The following is an 18,831-nucleotide window of genomic DNA, read 5'->3' as shown; positions in this document are numbered from 1 at the left end:
AGGAGATAAAACTCAAAAAAGACAGAGTAGCCTATCGTAATAGGTTACTTCAGCTCTCCTGGAATTTCAGTTTTCAAGAACCACTAAAGGGATTCATAGGAGATGTGTAATAAACACATGATAAATGACAGGACAAATGATAACATACGCAGATGGCTTACTATGCATCAGACCTATGCCAGGCACTTAACCTGCATCTCTCATTTAATCTACACAACAGCCTCATGAGAAATATGCTTCCTTTTAATTAATGAAGCAAATGGGGCTTTGAGACAATAAGTCAATTTTCTATGGTCACACACCTAGTAAGCGCTAGGAGTGGGAGTTGAGCTCAGGTGTGTCTAAATCTGAAGATCATGACTTTAACAACTAAGATTTGTCCTGTTATGTTGCACAGTTTCTGATCATTATGGAATATTCTCCTACAGCTGAGAAGGTGCAGCTGCTGAATGCTGTTTTTCCTGTTATTGGCACAACATCCATCTGAAGTCAGTAAGGAATATCTTTGTTAAGGAATATTCCGCCCAAATTTCATACCTCAACAATTTATTTAATCTTTGCATCAGGGAGAAGTATGGTAAACATTTTTAGGATACTAAACAGAAACTTTTACATTTATATGATGTGTGTTTTCTTAAGCATAAAAAGTTATTATTGAGAGCTGCTATAAGGATAACATGAAAAAAAAAAGGAAAATATTCATTTTCTTGTCATTTTTCTATCTTTTTCTTAAAATGAAAAGTCAAGACGTTTTCATTGTGGCTTGCATAGTGCCTTATAGTTTATAAAAATGCCTTTATATCTACTTAACCTCATGTGAATAAAAAGTTCATATTAAGATATATTTCATATAAGATGTATTATTAGAAGTTATTCACTGGACTAGCATGTGTGAAGAGTTGAATTGAAAAAGTAAGCATTCTGAGGGGTCTTTGTCATTAGGCTGGGCCAGATATTCTGGGACATTGGATGCAAATTCACAAATTCTGAGCAGATATTATGCTCTTGGAATACCCAGTCCCACAGTGATCAATCAGCAGCCACCTGTGGGCCACTGAGTACATCAGGGGCAACTCCACTCCTCAGGGAAGGCACGTGGGCTGAGGATAGAATAAAAAAACTTGCTCTGACTTAAAGCCTAACTGAGACTTTAAACTCTTAAAATTCACTAGATCAAAAGCAAAATCCATACAAGGTACCTAAGTACTTACGTACATTTTTTGCTAGGTAGAATATTCAGCAGATTCCACAAATTTTCAAAATAGTTTACAAGCCAATATAGTTAGGAATTTTTTTACATTAGGACTATTGTGAGGATTCTTTTCAGTTTCAATTCCTGAGTCCCAAAGAGTCTGGCCCAGTAAGATTCCCTCCTCCTCAGAAGCACCACAAAGCTCAGTCAACTCTAAAAACTTTCAAAGCATTAATAGGCTTTGTCCAATTGCCTTTATTGTAGTTTCACTACTCCAGACTCATTTTGGGATGGTAATTGTGGCTTTTGACCCCTGAAGGAAGCTCCAGGTTTTGAGCAGTGCCAGCAGGCATTTAAGAATATGGACATTCGGTATACCTTGAAGGGCTTACTTGTTCATTCACTGAGGCTCTTCCTTCTTGAAACTGCCATATAGCTCTCTTTCCCACTTGAATTTCTGTAAACACTAAGTTAAAAAAAAAAAAAACTTACCTATTGAAGAAAAGTAATAAATCTTCATCAACTTATTACTCAACTGCTTTTGTGGGGTGGGAAATGGTCCTTTTTCCACATGAAGGACATAATCTTAGTTCAGTCTTTGAAGTCTTTGAATGTGTGAAGGAACCAAGTTCACATTTTGGGTCCTCTGCATACTAGCTGCTTACATTGGAAGATAATGATAGTGGGGATAATAGTAGCTAATTCTCAGAATTGCAGGGACAATTCAACAACTATTTGGTAATATTTAGTGCACGGTTTTTGGGTTCCAAGCATTTCACGAAGAGCTTTTCATACAAAATATCTTAAACTAATTCTCAAAGTAATCCATATTAAAAGTGAGGAAATGAAGTCTCAGGTGAAATAATGGTCCAAGGCTCCCAAACATGGTCAATGACAGAACTAAAATACTTCACCTAGTACATTACCTTGCAGACAGCATTCTTAACAAATATTAGCCCTTCATCCTCTCATTAGTTTCCAGGAGAAACAGAAGCCCTGTGATACAAAGTTTGACTTTCTTCTCAATTTCTCCTGCTCCACCCAACCAGCAACTAAGCAGCTCCTTGGGAACTCACCCCGTGCTTTCCTTCTTTCCAGCTCTCTATCAGAAAGGCGGGTAACTTACTGAAAGGAAAATATGGACATTATCTGTAATTAGGTTCATTAATTTTATAGGCAATTCTTTAATTTTCTATGGGGCCATGTTCTTGAAATGCATTATTTCCCTGTTATGACTTCACTCACCTCAGTGTCAGTAGAGATTAAAGGTAGCATGCCCTGCTGGGAACAAACACAATTTTCCAGCAGCTGTATTTTGTTTTCCTTAATAATTAACAATTGCTGCTGACTAGCCCGTGCAGCATAAAATGCCCACCTTATCACAAAGGAGTGGGCATTGGTTTGAGGAACTCACAAGGGATATCAGAAAAAGAAGTGTGATTACAGCATTAAAGATTTAGAAGTTGACATTAGGATGAAAGGTGGAATTACAGTAAATATAACGCTGTTTAACATTAAATGGAATGTGTTGTACTTGAAACAGTTGTTCATTTTGGCATTAATTATTAAGGGAAGCTGACAACTGATTTTTAATTCGCGACTCAAGGTACAATTTCTTAAGACATAAATACAACAAAGCAGCTTAGAGGATTGGTGCTTCCTTATCTTTAATGATTTTATGTTTTTTTCTTGATAGAATCTATGAACGAATTAGAACGGAATGTGCATTACTTGTGGTGAGCTGATATTATGCTCCTGGACAAAGAAATTCAGAAGTAAGTTAGGTTTACTAGAAATTATTTAACATATTCTTCACTGTTTTCATTTGAGGATTTTCTTGGAGATACACAGTTTAAAAGGCATTTGAGGCAAACTTTGCAGTTTATATTTTAAAGCAGTTTTCTTCTGTGGGAAGGGCAAGCATGTTCATCCTTTGCCTTTGAATGAGAGATAGACATCTTGTAATAATGTGCTCAGATATGCATTGCCTAGGTTTCTATGTGAAAGTGGTAACTATTTCATAATGGATTGTAAATCTCCTGTCTGTTAGACTCTACATGCTGTTTGGCTTGTCAAACCTTTTAGAGGAAGTTCTTGTTGGGCAAGTGACATTGTACTGATGTGCTCGCAAAGAAAGAGGGAAAGTGGCCCAGCGAAGGGATTTATGATGGGGAAATTCAAAAGGGCACTTGCAGTTATTCTTTCTGGTCAAATACAACAAGAATGCTACTGTGTGATAGTGATTTATTTCCATTAAAATGTCTATGGATTGACATTAAAGTCCTCAATTTAGCATGATTTGGATACTTTTATTCCATGCCTGAAGTTGTAAACTATTTAGGACCATCATTAAAAATCTCTGAATTTTATCTGTTTAAAAATTCAACTGAAGAATGAAAAGGGCCAGCAGTAAAATACTGACAAATATTTACTTTCCTCAGTGCATATGTCTTTACTTTCCTCAAGGTTGGCTTTCTTTCTTTTACTTCAGTTTCCCCATCTGTACTGAGAAGGAAATATCACTGCTATGTGGAAGCTCAGGATATTTAACATGTCATCACACACTGTGTCAGTGAGCTTAGGTCAAGTTGGGCTTCAGTAACAAAAGACCTCAAAATGTATGAAGGTGCATTTCTCAGTCATGTTGCGTCTTCACTGAATGCTGGCTTTGGCTCTTCAGTCTGGGACTTAGGCTAAAGAAGCATCCCCAAGCTGGGTAGCTGTTAGTATCATGGAAGAGGGTAAAGGAGAGGCAGGGTCACGTAATGCTTCTTAAAGCTTCTGCATAAAAGTGTCATGTCACTTCTACCCAAATATCATTGGTCAAAGCAAGTCACAAGGTTCTGATGTTGCTGATGTAGAGAAAAATAGTCTACTATAGAAAGGCAATTGATTTTGGAAATAATTATAAAATCACTTCCTTGCCACATACACATATCCAATTATTTTCTATAATTATATCATTTGAGATAATAGGAATGAAAGTTTTTCAAGGAGATTTAGGTTGGCAGTTTGTACCCATGCCCCCTATGATAATCTTAAAAGAATTATCATTCTGATTTATAGTAAGAAGGTATTCAATGAAAGTGACTTTTTATTTAGAAAAATCAAGGCTCATAGGTGTTAAGGTTGCTAAGAAAACAGAATTCTATCAGTTGACCCTGCCTTAAGGAATATGGATCAAAAAAATTGAGCATATCCTATCAATTGCAGCATGTATTTTTATTACTGTCCTGAAATGCACATGTAGAATTAAACATACCCTATGGCTATTAGGTCGGCTGAACTTCCCAGTATGAGAGTAATATGAAACAGATACTGCAAAATATAGGATCATTACCCTATATGGATAAAGGGATAACTGCCCCTGAAATGAGTGGTAAAAACTTCATTCTACAAAATAAGAAAATAAAGCATATTCATGATGATAGAGTAATTTTTAGAGTATTTATTGAATCGTATTTTAGTGTTTGCAAAGTACTTTTACAGAAATCATTATTTGATGGATGCAAGGTGTATATTATTAGTCACATTTTCTGTGTTCAGTGAGGTTAAGTAACCTGCCTAAAGAGATGACAGACCTGGGATTCAAACTCAGACTTCCTCCTCAAAATCCAATATTCTCTCTACCAACTTAAACTAGTTCCTAATATACAATGTCATTTCCTACTCATTTTCTTCATGGAAAATAAAATGAGGACAAAATTAGAAAATATGTTAAAATGGAAAAGAATATAGAGCTTGAGTTTAGTCCTGGTTGTGTTCTTTAAGTTGATGTTACATTTTTAGGGATAATCACTTATCCCTAAGTTTTCTATGTCTCATTTTTTAATCTGCAAAGTCAGGGGTTGGATCATATTTTTCTTAAGGTCTTGCCTTAATAGTACTATTTTTATAAATTTGAAAACCTACAGTGTGTTGTCATTTGCACCCAGATAACTACCAACTTAGCTTAGAGAATATCTATTTCCCTGGCACACTATTTGAAACCACCTTGACATTGTAGCTTTGCTTTTGTTGGTAATACGAGAACTTAGACTTGTTAAACAGAAAAAAACAATGCACTGACTCATGTAACTGGGAAGTCCAAAGTGACACATGCTTCAAATATGACCAAAAGCAGGAATTTACAAAATGTTGTCAGCTGTTGCCCCCTCTTGTGCACTCTTTCTCTCATTCTTGCTCTCTCTCGTTCCATTCTTCTCTTCTTTCCCCTTATCCTTACTTGTCTTTGAATGTGTTCAGTCTTTCCCGTGGTTAGCTATCTTCTTAAAAATTGTGTTGATATAAAGGAATGTGGTCACTGGTAGCTCCAGAGACAGAGTCTTCTGGCTTTTAGAACATAGCGTGAAAGATCCAAATCAAAAGAGCTTCGGAAAGACTCTGATTGTCCTGGCTTGGACGACATGCTGTCTACTAGACTAATACCGGCTAGAGGACTGTCACTTGCCCAGCCCCTTGCTTGTTATTTGGCCAGCCCACTAGAATCACACAGGGGTGAAGAAAGACAACTCCCCAAAGAAAGTGGAGGCCATTACCAAAAGAATAGGGAAGGGACTATGATTAGAAAAGCACAGTAAACATTCACTGCACCCAGTATATAGACATCTGAGCTGTCTCACTCTCAGTCAGATTCCCAAATGAATGGAAGATAATAATAAACCACAAAGTGTTAAGCTCCAAGAAATAAGAGTAGAAACACCTTAGGCCCATGGTCATACTGCCTGTTCCCTCCAACACACTAAAGAACACACGGAGATAAATGCAAGTCTTGACAGCATTCTTAGTTTTAGGAATTTATCACAATAGACTCCTACTTCTTTTAGAAACTAATAAGAAATATCTCATACTATACATACTCAGAGCAGTGTTTCTCAAAGCCTGTTTTATGAAATTCTAGTCTTGGAGTTGTTGTGAGAAAAAGTTCTATGGCTAAACCCTGTGGGGAAATACACCTTATTCTATCCCTCCCCGGAGAGTCATAATGTATCAGCACGTTTAAAGTCATGGTAAAAAGACTGTTTACACCAGCATTTCCCAAACACGTTTGATTGCAGAACATCACAAACATACACACAATAAAGAAAGAATGGAAGTAAGAGAACACCTAGCGATATACTGTGAAAGTTCCTTGGATTGAATTTTGGAAAACAATGACCTAAATCATTATTTAAGTTGCATATATTTGTCTTATATCCACTATTGGCACTGGAAATTTTTCTAGTACTTCTGTGCTGTTTAGGGTTAACACTTTTCTCAAATTTCATGAGGAGCAAACCAGCATCAAGCTACTTTTCTGCCTGACAAATATGTGTGAATCTACTAAACCCATAAACCTTTTCATATCATAAATACAGAACTTGGATTTAGAAGAAAACAGAATTCCAACATAAATTTATTAGTTTGTTAAAAAATTGGTTATTACAAACTTATTGTACAGAAAATATTCCTGTGCAAGAGACTGTGCTGGGCATTTGGAATCTAGAAGTGAATGGGCAGATATAGCCTCCTTTGGCCTGTATACACATTAGCGTGTCTTTTCATTTCTCTGAGCTTCAGTTTCCTCACATGTGAAATTGAGATAACATTACCCACCTCTCAGAGTTGCTTTGAAAATTATGTGAAAAAATGTTTGTGAAAACTAAACTTAATTATTATTCAATATGTTTAACTTCCTTCCTTAGCATTCTTTCTTTTTTCAGCCTGAATTTTCAAATCATGAACATTTATTGAGCATCTGTTGAATTCAAAACACTGTTCTAGGTGCTGAAGGTGAGGGAATTAACAAAAAAAGAAAAACGAAAAGTGAGTAGAAAAGTGCTTACAAAATTCTAAGAAAGGAAAATAACCATTTTCATAAAGATAATAAAATGCAGCAAGTAGCCAGGACAAAATGAATTTCACAGATATTAAGTACTGCAGAAGCTCAGAGTGGGAGAAATAACTGCAGTGGTGGCGAGTTCAAACAAGGCATTAGGGAGTCTCTGTATCTTTGAAAGGAGCAAAGAGGTGGAAGAACAGATTAGGAGAATGAAATGGCATAAGCACATTCATGGAGATGAGAACTGTTGGGTGTTTTCAAGGGAGAGGGAATAGATGTATATGATTATAGTGGATAAATGTGGGCAAGGTAGATTATAAAGCTGGGTGTGCCAGCTGAGGCCTGAGAGTGAAATGCTTTGAATGCCAGACTGAAGCCTGCACTTTATCTCATTAAGTAAACAGAAGCCATTAGAGATTTTTAAGGCAGGGAAGTGACGTAACAAAGGTAATATTTCCAGTCAAATAACATGGCAGTTGTGTGCAAGGACTTAGGGTCAAAAGGGAAATTTTAACAATGAAAACTTTCTGGCTGATATACTTCTAAAAACATTTTGGACAGTGCATAGCTACCTGAAAATCTGATTATCCTTAGGCATTCAGCATTGTCCACAGAAAGTGCCCAAAAGGGGGTTGTCTGCACAGATCTTTCAAAGTCATTACTCCCTTCACTTGACAGGTGGGTGATCACTCACTGATTTCCCTTTCTGCCTTCTGCACCAAAGCTCAGTGTCTTTGCATGAGTGCGCTGACATTCCCCAGACCCCTCTCTTTCTTCCCCTAATAGCATGAGCTGCACTTTCTTCAGTAAAAGGGACATACCACTTGGCATCATTAGAGAAAATTCTTCTATTTCCTTAATGAAACCATCTATCCTTTGAGACCCTGCTCATTTTGAAACACAGACCACCAAATGCTACTCCTGGGACCTAATTCCTAAAATTGGAGAAGATAGGGTCATATCCTCCCTTCCCCTCATGCTACCCCTCCTGTTGGAAGGGTTCTTATTGCATTGCCAAGATTTGGAAGTGGGGTAACAACTCCCTAGCCCAGACTTTATCAGAGGCTGAGACTTCCTAAAGCTTATGAGGTTCCAATGAGGAAAATGATTAGATTTAAAATAAAAAAGGCATCTACTAGCCATCTTTTTCAAATTCCAGAGATGGCTAACAGCCTTGAAAAACACCCCACTGTATTCTAAGCCAGTCCCAGGAGTGTCCTGATGATGGCTATTTTTGAACTAGTGGTGCATGAAAAAAGGAAAAATCTGCTTTGAATGTGGATGAGTAAATAACTCAATACATAGAAATTTGAATTACTAAAGAAACAGTTTCTACATATTTCACCTTTTCTCCCACATTCTCACCCCAAGCCACATAGTTAAGAAAACAATCTGAATCTGAATACAGATAAGCTAAATACTGGATGAAAGTGAAAGTGTTAGACAGTCAGTCCTATCCGACTCTTTGCCACCCATAGACTGTAGCCTACCAGGCTCCTCTGTCCATGGAATTCTCCAGGCAAGAATACTGGAGTGAATTGCCATTCCCTTCTCCCGGGGATCTTCCAGACTCAGGGGTCAAACCCAGGTCTTCTGCCTTGCAGGCAGATTCTTTACCATGTGAGCCACCAGGGAAGCCCTAATACTGTATACACATACCAAAAAGCAAGAAAAAGATTTTTTAAATGATACTTTAACTAGAAAATCTTTCTCCAAATTAAGAAATTTCATAAGATTAGTTGCTTATTTTGGTTTTGTTTTCCTCAGGCACCACAAGCTCCCTGTTTGCAGAAAAACTGTTAAGTAGTAGGATTAAGTAACCATTCTACTCTCTCTTTTTTTTTTTTTTTTATAAATTTATTTATTTTACTTGGGGGCTAATTACTTTACAATATTGTAATAGTTTTTGCCATACATTGACAAGAATCAGCCATGGGTTTACATGTGTTCCCCTTCCCGAACCCCCCACCCACCTCCCTCCCCCTCCCATCCCTCTGGATCATCCCACTGCCCCGGCCCCGAGCCCTTGTCACATGCATCGAACATGGAATGGTGCTCTGTTTCACATATGACAATACACATGTCTCAATGCCATTCTCCCAGAACGTCCCACCCTCACCTTCTCCCTCAGAGTCCATAAAATTGTTCCATGCATCTGTGTCTCTCATTCTGTCCCGCATATAGGGTTATCGTTACCATCTTTCAGATTCCATATATATGCATTAGTATACTGTATTGTTGTTTTTCTTTCTGGCTTACTTCACTCTGTATAATGGGCTCCAGTTTCATCCATCTCAGTAGAACCGGTTCAAATGTATTTTTTTTAATGGCTGAGTAATATTCCATTGTGTATATGTACCACAGCTTCCTTATCCATTCATCTGCTGATGGACATCTAGGTTGCTTCCATGTCCTGGCTATTGTAAACAGTGCTGCGATGAACATTGGGGTACACGCGTCTCTTTCAATTCTGGTTTCCTCGGTGTATATGCCCAGCAGTGGGATTGCTGGGTCATATGGCAGTTCTATTCCCAGTTTTTTAAGGAATCTCCACACTGTTCTCCATAGTGGCTGTACTAGTTTGCATTCCCACCAACAGTGTAAGAGGGTTCCCTTTTCTCCACACCCTCTCCAGCATTTATTGCTTGTAGACTTTTGGATAGCAGCCATTCTGACTGGTGTGAAATGATACCTCATTGTGGTTTTGATTTGCATTTCTCTAATAATGAGTGATGTTGAGCATCTTTTCATGTGTTTGTTAGCCATCTGTATGTCTTCTTTGGAGAAATGCCTGTTTAGTTCTTTGGCCCATTTTTTGATTGGGTCATTTATTTTTCGGGAATTCAGCTGCAGAAGTTGCTTGTATATTTTTGAGATTAATTGTTTGTCTGTTGCTTCATTTGCTATTATTTTCTCCCATTCTGAAGGCTGTCTTTTCACCTTGTTTATAGTTTCCTTTGTTGTGCAAAAGCTTTTAATTTTAATTAGGTCCCATTTGTTTATTTTTGCTTTTATTTCCAATATTCTGGGAGGTGGGTCATGGAGGATCCTGCTGTGATTTATGTCGGAGAGTGTTTTGCCTATGTTTTCCTCTAGGAGTTTTATTGTTTCTGGTCTTACGTTTAGATCTTTAATCCATTTTGAGTTTATTTTTGTGTACGGTGTTAGGAAGTGTTCTAGTTTCATTCTTTTACAAGTGGTTGACCAGTTTTCCCAGCACCACTTGTTAAAGAGGTTGTCTTTTCTCCATTGTATATTCTTGCCTCCTTTGTCGAAGATAAGGTGTCCATATGTGCGTGGGTTTATCTCTGGGCTTTCTATTTTGTTCCATTGATCTATATTTCTATCTTTGTGCCAGTACCATACTGTCTTGATGACTGTGGCTTTGTAGTAGAGTCTGAAGTCAGGCAGGTTGATTTCTCCAGTTCCATTCTTCTTCCTCAAGATTGCTTTGGCTATTCGAGGTTTCTTATATTTCCATACAAATTGTGAGATGATTTGTTCTAGTTCTGTGAAAAATACCATTGGTAGCTTGATAGGGATTGCATTGAATCTGTAGATTGCTTTGGGTAGAATACTCATTTTCACTATATTAATTCTTCCAATCCATGAACACGGTATATTTCTCCATCTGTTTGTGTCCTCTTTGATTTCTTTCATCAGTGTTTTATAGTTTTCTATATATAAGTCTTTTGTTTCTTTAGGTAGATATATTCCTAAGTATTTTATTCTTTTTGATGCAATGGTGAATGGTATTGTTTCCTTAATTTCTCTTTCTGTTTTCTCATTATTGGAGTATAGGAATGCAAGGGATTTCTGTGTGTTAATTTTATATCCTGCAACTTTACTATATTCATTGATCAACTCTAGTAATTTTCTAGTAGAGTCTTTAGGGTTTTCTATGTAGAGGATCATGTCATCTGCAAACAGTGAGAGTTTTACTTCTTCTTTTCCTATCTGTATTCCTTTTATTTCTTTTTCAGCTCTGATTGCTGTGGCCAAAACTTCCAAAACTATGTTGAATAGTAGTGGTGAAAGTGGGCATCCTTGCCTTGTTCCTGACTTTAGGGGAAATGCTTTCAATTTTTCACCATTGAGGATAATGTTTGCTGTGGGTTTGTCATATATAGCTTTTATTATGTTGAGATATGTTCCTTCTATTCCTGCTTTCTGGAGGGTTTTAATCATAAATGGATGCTGAATTTTGTCAAAGGCTTTTTCTGCATCTATTGAGATAACCATATGGTTTTTTTCTTTCAATTTGTTAATGTGGTGTATTACATTGATTGATTTGCGGATGTTAAAAAAACCTTGCATTCCTGGGATAAAGCCCACTTGGTCATGATGTATGATCTTTTTAATATGATGTTGGATTCTGTTTGCTAGAATTTTATTAAGGATTTTTGCATCTATGTTCATCAGTGATATTGGCCTGTAGTTTTCCTTTTTTGTGACATCTTTGTCTAGTTTTGGAATTAGGGTGATGGTGGCCTCATAGAATGAGTTTGGAAGTTTACCATCTTCTGCAATTTTCTGGAAGAGTTTGAGCAGGATAGGTGTTAGCTCTTCTCTAAATTTTTGGTAGAATTCCGCTGTGAAGCCGTCTGGTCCTGGGCTTTTGTTTGCTGGAAGATTTCTGATTACACTTTCGATTTCCGTGCTTGTGATGGGTCTGTTAAGATCTTCTATTTCTTCCTGGTTCAGTTTTGGAAAGTTATACTTTTCTAAGAATTTGTCCATTTCTTCCAAGTTGTCCATTTTATTGGCATATAGCTGTTGGTAGTAGTCTCTTATGATCCTTTGTATTTCTGTGGAATCTGTTGTGATCTCTCCATTTTCATTTCTAATTTTGTTGATCTGATTCTTCTCCCTTTGTTTCTTGATGAGTCTGGCTAATGGCTTATCAATTTTGTTTATCTTCTCGAAAAACCAGCTTTTAGTTTTGTTGATTTTTGCTATGGTCTTTTTTGTTTCTTTTGCATTTATTTCTGCCCTAATTTTTAAGATTTCTTTCCTTCTACTGACCCTGGGGTTTTTCATTTCTTCCTTCTCTAGTTGCTTTAGGTGTAGAGTTAGTTGATTTATTTGATTTTTTTCTTGTTTCTTGAGGTACGCCTGTATTGCTATGAACCTTCCCCTTAGTATTGCTTTTACAGTGTCCCATAGGTTTTGGGTTGTTGTGTTTTCATTTTCATTCGTTTCTATGCATAATTTTATTTCTTTTTTGATTTCTTCTGTGATTTGTTGGTTATTCAGAAGCGTGTTGTTTAGCCTCCATATGTTGGAACTTTTAATAGTTTTTTTCCTGTAATTGAGGTCTAATCTTACTGCATTGTGGTCAGAGAAGATGGCTGGGATGATTTCAATTTTTTTGAATTTACCAAGGCTAGATTTATGGCCCAGGATGTGATCTATCCTGGAGAAAGTTCCATGTGCACTTGAGAAAAAGGTAAAATTGATTGTTTTGGGGTGGAAACTCCTGTAAATATCAATTAAATCTAATTTGTCTATTGTATCATTTAAAGTTTGTGTTTCCTTGTTAATTTTCTGTTTAGTTGATCTATCCATATGCGTGAGTGGAGTATTAAAGTCTCCCACTATTATTGTGTTATTGTTAATTTCCCCTTTCATACTTGTTAGTATTTGCCTTATATATTGTGGTGCTCCTATGTTGGGTGCATATATATTTATGATTGTTACGTCTTCTTCTTGAATTGATCCTTTGATCTTTATGTAGTGTCCTTCTTTGTCCCTTTTCACATCCTTTATTTTAAAGTCTATTTTATCTGAAATGAGTATTGCGACTCCTGCTTTCTTTTGGTCTCCGTTTGCATGGAATATGTTTTTCCATCCTTTCACTTTCAGCCTGTGTGTGTCCCTAGTTTTGAGGTGGGTCTCTTGTAGACAGCATATATAGGGGTCTTGTTTTTGTATCCATTCAGCAACCCTTTGCCTTTTGGTTGGGGCATTCAACCCATTTACATTTAAGGTAATTATTGATAAGTATGATCCCGTTGCCATTTACTTTGTTGTTTTGAGTTCGTGTTGAAACATCCTTTCTGTGTTTCCTGTTTAGAGAAGATCCTTTAGCATTTGCTGGAGAGCTGGTTTGGTGGTGCTGAATTCCCTCAGCTCTTGCTTGTCTGTAAAGCTTTTGAATTCTCCTTCATATCTGAATGAGATCCTTGCTGGGTACAGTAATCTGGGTTGTAGATTATTTTCTTTCATTACTTTAAGTATGTCCTGCCATTCCCTTCTAGCCTGAAGGGTTTCTATTGAAAGATCAGCTGTTATCCTTATGGGGATCCCCTTGTGTGTTATTTGTTGTTTTTCCCTTGCTGCTTTTAATATTTGTTCTTTGTGTTTGATCTTTGTTAATTTGATTAATATGTGTCTTGGGGTGTTTCGCCTTGGGTTTATCCTGTTTGGAACTCTCTGGGTTTCTTGGACTTCTGTGACTATTTCTTTCCTCAATTTAGGGAAATTCTCAACTATTATCTCCTCGAGTATTTTTTCATGGCCTTTCCTTTTATCTTCTTCTTCTGGGACTCCTATGATTCGAATGTTGGGGCGTTTCATATTGTCCCAGAGGTCCCGGAGGTTTTCCTCATTTCTTTTGATTCTTTTTTCTTTTTTCCTCTCTGCTTCGTTTATTTCCATCATTCTATCTTCTACCTCACTTATCCTATCTTCTGCCTCCGTTATTCTACTGTTGGTTCCCTCCAGAGTGTCTTTTATCTCCTTTATTTCATTATTCATTCTATATTGATTCCTTTTTATTTCTTCTAAGTCCTTGATAAACATTTCTTGCATCTTCTCAATCTTTGTCTCCAGGCTATTTATCTGTAACTCCATTTTGCTTTCAAGATTTTGGATCATTTTTATTATCCTTATTCTAAATTCTTTTTCGGATAGATTCCCTATCTCCTCCTCTTTTGTTTGGCTTTGTGGGCATTTCTCATTTTCCTTTACTTGCTGAGTATTTCTCTGCCTTTTCATCTTGTTTAGATTGCTGTGTTAGGCGTGGCCCTTCTGTATTCTGGTAGTATGAAGTTCCTCTTTGTTGTGGAGGTTCCTCACTGCGGTTGGGGTTGGACAGGTGGCTTGTCAAGGTTTCCTGGTTGGGGGAGCTTGTGTCGGTGTTCTGGTGGGTGGAGCTGGATTTCTGCTCTCTTGAGTGTAATGGAGTGACCAGTATTAATTTTTGAGATGTCTATGGATTTGGTGTGCCTCTGGGCAGCCTGTATATTGATGCTCAGGTCTATGTTCCTGCGTTGCTGGAGAATTTGCGTGGTACGTCTTGCTCTGGAACTTATTATCTCTTGGGTGGAGCTTGGTTTCAGTGAATTTATGGAGGCTATTGGATGGTCTCTTATTAATTAATGTTTCCCCTGGCTTTCAGTCTTATTCTTGCAGTAGCCTCAAGACTTCTCCTTCCATACAGCCTCAATAATAAAACTTTTAGGTTAATGGTGAAAACATTCTCCACAGTGAGGGATACCCAGAAAGGTTCACTGAGTTACATGGAGAGATGAGGTGGGGGTGGGTGGGTTGAAGTGACCAGGAGGGGAAGAGGGGAATTCAAATGTGGAGAGAGCAATCTAGCCAGTAAGCACTTCCCTCTGTGCTTTCCACAGTTTGGAACCCTCAGAGTGATTCACAGAGATACATAGAGAGGGGGGAGGAAGGTAACAGAGGTGAGCATGAGTAGAAAGGGAGGAATTAAGAGGGGAGAGAGAGATCTGGGCAGTATCCTGTTCCTGAAGTGTTCTCCGGTACCCAGAACACCCTCAGAGATTCACAGAATTGGGTTGAGAAGAGAAGGAGGAGGGTGGGAGATAGAGGTTCCCTGGGGGAGAAGAAAGAGCATCAATAGGGGGAGAGAGTGATCAGGCCAGTGATCACACTCCTGAGTAAAAATGGGTCCTAAAGATTGGGTTCTTAAATGTACAAAGTTGATATCAAATATGTAAAACACAGATTAAAAATCTAGAGTAGAGGTTAGACTCTTATAAAACTTACAATCTAAAAAAAAAAAAAAAAAAAGAAAAAAGGGAACAGTGTAAAAAGAAAAAAAAAAAGTAAAACAGTAAAAAAAGAAACAGTAAAAAAATGTAGAACAGGAAAAAAACATTAAAAAAAAAAAAAACACAAAAGGTATAAGATATATGTATGTAGTTTGCTTCAAAAATAGGGTTTTTTTTTTTTTGCAAGTTAATAGTGTGTTATGAAAATGAAAGTTAAAGGTGTAATAGAGGACTTGAAGAAAAAGGAAAGAAGAGAAAAAAAATTTTTATAATTAAAAAAAAAAAATTAAAAAAAAAATTAAAAAAAAAAAAAATAATAGTAAAAAATATATATATCCCGGACTTTCTCTGGAGCTGTTGTGAGCAGTGTGGGATCTGCTCAGTTTTAGATAGATCCTTATTCCTGCTTATACTTTTCAAGATCTGTAGGTCCTTTTTAATGCAGTCGGTATTAGCTACAGGGATCTTAATCTGTTGGCCTGTCCCTTCCAAAGCACTTCCCTCTGTTTATTTGGCTTCTGTTTGGAGATCTCTTCAGTATCTAATTTCCGCCCTACAACAAAGCGGTGGAGGTGATCTCTTTAGGTTCGCTTGTTCAATCGTGCTGTGGGGAGGAAGGAACACTGCAATTCTGGCGTGTGTGTGGTAAGCTCGCAGTGTCTCGGCCGCACTGGGTTCGCCCCCGCTCACAGCGTGTGTGCTTTCCCCGTCTACCCTGCTCAGGCTTCAGGTTACTCGGCCGGGGAGCGGGCCCTGAGCTGCGTGCACTTCCCAGGACTAAGCCGCTCAGGTTCAGGCTCCCGGTTACTCCACAAAGGCGCAGACTCGATTTTGCCCGCGGCTTGTGCCGTTCCCGGTCGGAGCTGCCCAGGCGGCCAGGAGTTTGGCGAGGGCGCTGTCCCCTGTTGGGGCGGTGCGGCTTATCACCTCCCTGGTCCCCGCCTCGGTTTACGGGCGCGCCCGGCTCCGGTGTGCTTTGTGTCGGTTCTGGGGAGCTGGTCTCTGGCTGCGACCCTCCCGGCTGCTGTCGACCCTCCGGGATCTCAGGCAGTCTTTGCTTAAAAACTGGGAGCCTGTTTGCAGTTTGGTAGGGGGTGCCCTCTCTGGAGCCGAGTTTGCCCCTTTCCGGCTCTAGCGGGCCCCGCCTGCCCGCTGTGTCCGGCGGGGGATGGCGCGGTCCGCAGCCGGCTAGCTCTCCTCTGGTATCGCTCAGTCCTTTGTTCTGTGAGCGGGCCGGCAGTGCCTTAGAGTTGGGCTTTTCGCGGGATAGTTCTCTCTCTCTCTCTTCGCTGTCCCACAGTTTAGGTTACTATCTCACGTTAGCTCCCTCAGATTGCCCTCGGGGCACTCGGGCCCGGTCCTTACCCTAGGCAATGCCGCCCGCTCCTCTCCGTTCAGCCCCCACTTGCTGGTGGCGGATGATGCGAGCGTCTGGGGTTCTTTGCTGGGAGTTGCTTTAGGCACGTAATCTGTCGATTTTATTTATTTTTTCCTCCCAGTTACGTTGCCCTCCGAGATAAAAAATCCTCCCCCACACCCGCCGGTGAGAGGGTTTCCTGGTGCTTGGAAATTCCTCCTCTTTTACGACTCCCTCCCCGGGACGGGTCTCCGTCCCTAACTCTTTTGTCTCTCTTTTTATCTTTTATAATTTCTCCTACCTCTTTTGAAGATAATGCGCAGTTTTTGTGAAAGCCTGACGTCCTCAGCCAGCCTTCAGAAGTAGTTTTGTGAAGTTTGGTCAGCGTTCAGATGTTCTTTCGATAAATTTGTGGAGGAGAGAGTGGTCTCCCCGTCCTATTCCTCCGCCATCTTCTGCTCTCTCTCTCTTTTTTTTTGACATAATTTTAAACAACTAGCCCATCACATAAAGGCAAGCTAAAGAGCTTTGTCTTCCCACTGCTCTGCCTGGGACGAGGCAGGTAATGAGTTCAGTTCAGTTCGGTCACTCAGTAGTGTCTGGCTCTTTGCGACCCCATGGACTGCAGCATGCCAGGCTTCCCTGTCCTTCACCAACTCCTGGAGCTTGCTCAAACTCATGTCCATCGAGTTGGTGATGCCATCCAACCATCTCATTCTCTGTCATCCCCTTCTCCTCCCACCTTCAATCTTTCCAAGCATCAGGGTCTTTTCTAAGGAGTCAGTTCTTTGCATCAGGTGGCCAAAGTACTGGAGTTTCAGCTTCAGCATCAGTCCTTCCAATGAATATTCAGGACTGATCTCCTTTAGGATGGACTGGTTGGATCTCCTTGCAGTCCAAGGGACTCTCAAGAGTCTCCTCCAACACCACAGTTCCAAAGCATCAATTCTTCGGCACTCAGCCTTTTTTATAGTCCAACTCTCACATCCTTACATGACTACTGGAAAAACCATAGCTTTGACTATGTGGACCTTTGTCAGCAAAGTAATGTCTCTGCTTTTTAATATGCTGTCTAGGTTGGTCATAGCTTTTCTTCCAAGGAGCCAGTGTCTTATAATTTCATGGCTGCCGTCACCATCTGCAGTGATTTTGGAGCCCCCCCAAAATAAAGTTTCTCACTGTTGCCATTGGTTCTCCCTCTATTTGCCTTGAAGTGATGGGATCAGATGCCATGACCTTAGTTTTCTGAATGTTGAGTTTTAAGCCAGCTTTTTCCTTCTCCTTTCACTTTCAGTAATAGGAGATCCTGATTCATCTTTGAGAGATCCGATCTGTTCAGAGAGAGAACATGAGACCACTTGATCTCATCTGGATGCAAAGTATAAGACACAGGCTTCATAGCTAGGTAAATCTAAATTTAAATCCTGGCTCTAATTCTTTTTTTTTTTAATTGAAGTATAGTTGATTTAGAATATTATGTCAGTTTCGAGCATACAGCCAATTTGATTGTTACATGATATATATGTATATATCTGTATCCTTTTTTAAAATTCTTTTCTATTATAGCTTATTGGTTCTGATTCTTAGGAGCTGTGCAAGATTAGAAAAATTACTTAATTACCCCGAACCTCAGTTTGATCATGTACAAAAATGTGCCTAGTGTGTAGTTATTAAGATTAAAGATTATATATATTAAATATGCATAGCTCAGATCTTGATCCATGAAATGCCTAACAAATAGTAGTTGTTTCTTTTTTTGTGGATTGTTTTTTGTTTTTATCAGTTATGAGTATCTGTATTTCTGTTTGTCTGTCTGTACATCCATGCATCCAAAAGCTTGAAGAAACATAAATATAAATGCTGAATCTTTGTGCTGCTGCATTTTCTCCTAATCACTGCTTCCTATATACGGATCACTGAAATTAAGCACATTATTTTTCTTTCTATAAGAAAAATACAGTATATGCTTTTAAAAGCTTAAGTGTAAGCCTTAAGACCTTCACTTAAATTGACTGAGTTTTTGAAACATGTTGATAAATAATAAGGAAAAATAAGAAAATTTTGGGTAAAATACGCTGAATGTTGAATTTATCAAGCTTGCAATTCCTATTAAGTTTCTTCCTTATAATGCTGCACTGACAGTATTTTACATAAGATCATTTGTCTACACAATATGTTCTTATTAAATTTAATTGAAAACTGAGAGAAAAAAATGTGGATTACCAATTTGAGGAAATTGGCCCTTAACTAAATAAGAATCAAACAAAACAAACAACAACAACAAAAAAATTCCCCCAAACCCACAGTCGAAACAAGATTATTAAAGTACAAAATGTACTTTGCTTATTTATTTTGACCAGCGTTGTTTGGGCTTCATTATTTATGATAATAGTATACTTACAAATGTACTGTAGCTATTTTGTAGAGTAATGAA

At 38.5% G+C, this 18,831-nt stretch overlaps 1 long non-coding RNA gene across 1 annotated transcript in view; it reads left to right on the top strand.

Annotated features, from left to right (window-relative positions):
* LOC145507308 (uncharacterized) overlaps positions 1–18,831 on the top strand; it is a 443,470-nt gene that overhangs the window by 282,417 nt on the left and 142,222 nt on the right. Inside the window, exons 4-5 of the long non-coding RNA XR_014054764.1 lie at positions 2,889–2,967; positions 17,692–17,802. This is a non-coding gene — a long non-coding RNA (uncharacterized LOC145507308). The remainder of the gene's footprint in view (positions 1–2,888; positions 2,968–17,691; positions 17,803–18,831) is intronic.

Source organism: Giraffa tippelskirchi, chromosome 5 (assembly GCF_054371585.1).
Source record: "Giraffa tippelskirchi isolate mGirTip1 chromosome 5, T2T-mGirTip1v1.2.pri, whole genome shotgun sequence".
Classification (NCBI taxonomy): Eukaryota; Metazoa; Chordata; class Mammalia; order Artiodactyla; family Giraffidae; genus Giraffa; species Giraffa tippelskirchi.
This window is presented reverse-complemented; position numbering and strand designations above follow the sequence as displayed.